This window comes from Marmota marmota, unplaced genomic scaffold, assembly GCF_001458135.2.
Source record: "Marmota marmota marmota unplaced genomic scaffold, marMar, whole genome shotgun sequence".
NCBI lineage: Eukaryota > Metazoa > Chordata > Mammalia > Rodentia > Sciuridae > Marmota > Marmota marmota.
This window is the reverse complement of record NW_026000144.1, coordinates 355,155-359,588: the sequence shown is the minus strand read 5'-3', so window position 1 is coordinate 359,588 and position 4,434 is coordinate 355,155. Positions and strand designations below refer to the sequence as shown.

The 4,434-nt window shown below is 34.2% G+C and overlaps 1 long non-coding RNA gene across 1 annotated transcript; it reads left to right on the top strand.

Annotated features, from left to right (window-relative positions):
- The first annotated feature begins 581 nt into the window (after positions 1 to 581).
- On the top strand, positions 582 to 3,463 carry LOC125611444. The gene is made up of 2 exons (XR_007341627.1): positions 582 to 679; positions 3,321 to 3,463. It is a non-coding gene; the product is annotated as an uncharacterized LOC125611444 (long non-coding RNA).
- Positions 3,464 to 4,434: the final 971 nt, after the last annotated feature.

Below are 4,434 nucleotides of genomic sequence, written 5' to 3'. Positions count from 1 at the left end.
AGAAATACAACACTTATTTATTTCTTCTTTGTTTTTACTGTAGAGACACCACATCAATTACAGTGCTCTAAACATTGGCTTCAGCTCCAAGATAAATGCTTGACTATTTATAGTTCTTCCAAAACTTGGAATGACAGTCTAGCTGACTGCTCCCAAGGAGAATCCAGTTTGCTGCTCATCCAAGATCAGGAAGAATTGGTAAATTGTTAAATAAAATTCTTTATATAACTTAACACATTTTAAAGACTGCATAAATACAGCTGGACTTCAGCCAAAGTTTCTTTGTAATGCAAGTGGAAACTTTGACTTCAAGAAGCTCATAATTTGGGACACTGAACAATTTAATATAATATAATAAATTCAAAATAAATAGAAATATATGTAGAGAGAAAAATCACAAAGAAGGAAGAAATAACTCATTGGGGAGTTGGGAACTAGGAAAGACTTCAGAGAGGTGGTGATCCTTGAACTAGATTTTAGGGGATGAGAAGAATACAAATCTTGGTTAGATAAACAGGTTCAATATTGTCATGTATTTTGTTTCAATTATAGAGATTCATACAGAACCTGATAAAGAATGAAGGAAATCTGTATTGTATTGGATTAAATTTTACATTATCAGAGAAGAAGTGGAAGTGGATAAATGGCTCTTTATTAAATCATGACATGTGAGTATTAGGTGAGCTCATTTGAATATGTAGTTCACATCAGGTTCACATTGCAAAGTAGTAACATTAATGAATATTGAAAACTGAATTTTATAGTTTTAATTTGGCTTAGCCATTCTCCATAGGTTCAAAATAGGCTGGGAAGATGAATAACTCCAAAGTTGACTGGAAAATACGATGTATGAAAAGACACCAGCCCTTTATAAGAACATATGTTTGCATCTGCAATGGAGTGTTAAAGGACAAGGACTAACACTTTGGTAGGGACACATAAATTTCTTTTGAAATGTCTCCATGGAGACTATTGGCACATAGAATTTCCAAAGCAGTATTTTTTAAATTGTGATGGAAAAGCATCATAGTGGATCATGAACCAATTCAGTAGGTCCCAACCAACATAGAAAAAATAAAATATTTTAAAGGAAAAAATAACAAATATCAGAGTGTGGAACTTAGATGCGGGACAGGGACTAACTGCATTGAGACAAATATTATAGTGTATTATATTATAGTATATTATATAGTATATAGTATATTTAGACAGTTATTTTGGGGAATGTGATAATATATGCATAAACCACAAAGAAACCACTTATTATTTTCTCTTAAGTATCTCATTTTTTATTGAATAACATTGTCAAGAGAGCCCTCAATGTTAAATTACATATTTTTAACAGAATTCATGGATAGTTGTATAGCAAAGAGCAGAGTACTCTTTTCTTTCACAAGCAAAAGCACGTAGGGATCCAACAAAGTTCCTGTAAGGAACAGCCAATGAGTTTTCTCAAGAGATGATATTGAGTGTAGTTTAGTGGATCTTTTACAATTTAATTAAATTTTCATACATTCAGACTTAAAATGTATTTTTTAATCATTCAGGTTTATGTAAAATACAGTGCTAATGTATTAAGTATGGACAATATTAAACATTAAAAAAAAAGTTGGCTTAATTGGCAAATTTTGACATTATAGAGTCCATCTTCTAAAACATTTTTTGAATATTAGATTTTAAAATGAAGATTATTCAAAAATAATTTAGCCTTTTTGAAAAAGGAAATATATATCTGTTTAATCAAATCTATCATGATTTTTCATAATGTTTTCTGGGTATTTTTTCTATACTTTATTTATATTGAAATTAAGTTTGAGTCAGGTGTGCTGGCACACACCTGTAATCCATGTTACTTGGGAAACTGAGAAAGTTCAAGACCAGCCTCAGTAATATACAAGACCCTGTCTCAAAATAAATTAAAAGGTCTGGGAATGTCGTTTAGTGGTTAAAATCCCTTTAAAAAGATATTAAATTTGACTTTAATTCATTATTTATCTTTTTATACATACTAAGGATTGATTTAGATTCATTAAATATAGTGTGTGTGTGTGTGTGTGTGTGTGTGTTAACTGGGCTATGATGTAAAAGGTTTATTTCATTGTAGTCATAGTAAAAATAAGATTTGAAAACACGTGTCTGTGAAGAAATATATGCAGTGGATGGATTAAATTCCTTTAAGCCTCCTATTTTAGCCTGAGGATAAAATTGGAGGCTTTGACATGTCTTCCTCAGGTCCACCTTGGAAGCTGTCATGGTACAGTAGAGGGGATTCAGTTAAATTCTGCATTGATTTCAACTTTCTAGATCCTTGTTTTTGAATAAAAGGGAATAAAGGAGAGGATAATATATTTCTATAGAATTATTTGGGAATTAAAGAGGATACTGTCAGAGAATTCATCAGACATCTGGTTAGGGAAGGACCGGCAAGCCATTGAGGACCTTTTGAAAGAGAATCATTGACTTGGCCAGATTGGCCTTAAAGAAATTACCCCCCAAAATTGAAGAAATACTTCAAAGGATGTGAGACATAAAATCCAGGGGATGTTTCCAACAGTCCAGTTAAGGAAAGTTCACGGTTTGACTGGAAGGCTGGTACTGGAATAAATCAGATTAGCTGCTCAGGCCCAATGGGAACATGAAGAAGAGGAACAAAGGAGAAAAACAAAAGCCATGTTGGAACTCTGACCACTGCCGCTACCACCTTCTCTTTGAGACAAACATAAGTGAGCCTTAAACTCACCTCTCCCTTGCAGCCAACCCCATATTAGCCCCTCCCATTGTTCAAATTTTATTCTCATCCCATCTACAATAAACCACAATATTCATTGTTGTTGGAACTCAAGTAGATTGAAGCAGATACCCACCAACCTCTGCTTGGAATGAGGATGAAAGGAACCCTGACTACATGCACATGAACTGCATCTCCATTCCCCTGCATCCACTTCTATAGACCTTACATAGGCTTTCTTCATCAGGTCTCAGTTACCAAAATAGGCTTTTGTTTAAGCATTGTCACACATTTATGTTTCATCTCAGTTCCTCACCCAAACATGTTGTTAGAACCCATATATTTAAGAAAACTGAGGCTCAGTGAAGTCAAGAGACTTCATAGAATGTACTATAGAATAGGGAGGTTTAATTCCCAGTTTCCAAAGATTCTATATATATGTCTGTGTTTATTCTCAAGTTTCTTCTTAGAAGGTTTCTTTCCAAGTGAAGATGAAGTTCCAGAGATTCATATTAACTTTATCTTAAAATTTTATATCATTATGTTTGAGAAAATCACAAACAGTAAAAGAAGTTTTTCTTTTTCTCCTCAGATTAAAAATTTTTGGTGAAAATAAAGAAAACAGCTGTGCTGCTATCTCAAAGATAAAAGTATTTTCTGAGAACTGTAATTCAGAAAACAAATGGATCTGTGAAAAGAAACTAAAACCTGTCAGAAATAAAGTATCTTGACTATAAAGCCCATCTCAATTTCTTTACTTTCCATTACAGATCTCTGTGATTTTAATTCTGTGTATTGTACAAACTGTAGATTTAGAGGAAAAAATTGAACTACTGCAGAGAATTCTAAAACTATAAGGAATCTTACAGAGTGTCCAATCCATGCATTCTGTAAGTGAAGAAAAAAGACACAGACATATCATTTTAAGAGACAGTGATATTCTATGGAAAGCAGGCCAGGACAGCTGAAAGGAAGTGAATTTTAATCCTGAAGAGAAAGTGTGGCTTTTCCTAATCCCTCTAATCCTCAGCTCAGATGAGGTGTAGTAAATGATTCCTAAAGTCCTGTGCAACTCTCACAGTCTGTCTTATTCTGTACTATCACACAACTGAGTTGTGGAAGAACATGATGAAAATCCTTTCTCTTAACTCTGACACCAGATCCGTAAATAAAGGGGTCTGGGAAGGGGTCCACTATAGTCTGGATGTCCCCTTCAGAACTCTTGCTGAAATTTAATTGTCGTTGCAACAGTATTCAAAGGTAAGCCCCTTAAGATATTAACCCAGGCAGGCTCCACCATCACAAATTAGCTTAATACTGTTACCATGGGAGTGGTTGTTATGAAAGAGAGCTCTCTCCACGTGGCGCCCTCCACCATGTCATGATGCAGCAAGAAGCCCTCACCAAGTGCTGGCACCTTGGTATTGGAATTCTTAGCCTTCAGAACTGTGAGAAATAACTTCTTTTCCTCTTTGTGTTCTGTTATAGCAACAGAAAATGGACTAATGCAGGTTTTTGGCTCTTCTCACCCTTCCACAGGCCTTCCCATTTTAATTTTCTAAACACTTCCTTTCTTCCACATCTCCTTCTTTCTATGGCTCTCAAAGTATACCCAAAATGTAATCATATCTTTCATTATTCTAATAAAAAATAAATGACATATTTTCTTCAGCTCTTCAGTTGGGTGAATTAAAGTAAAAGCAAAA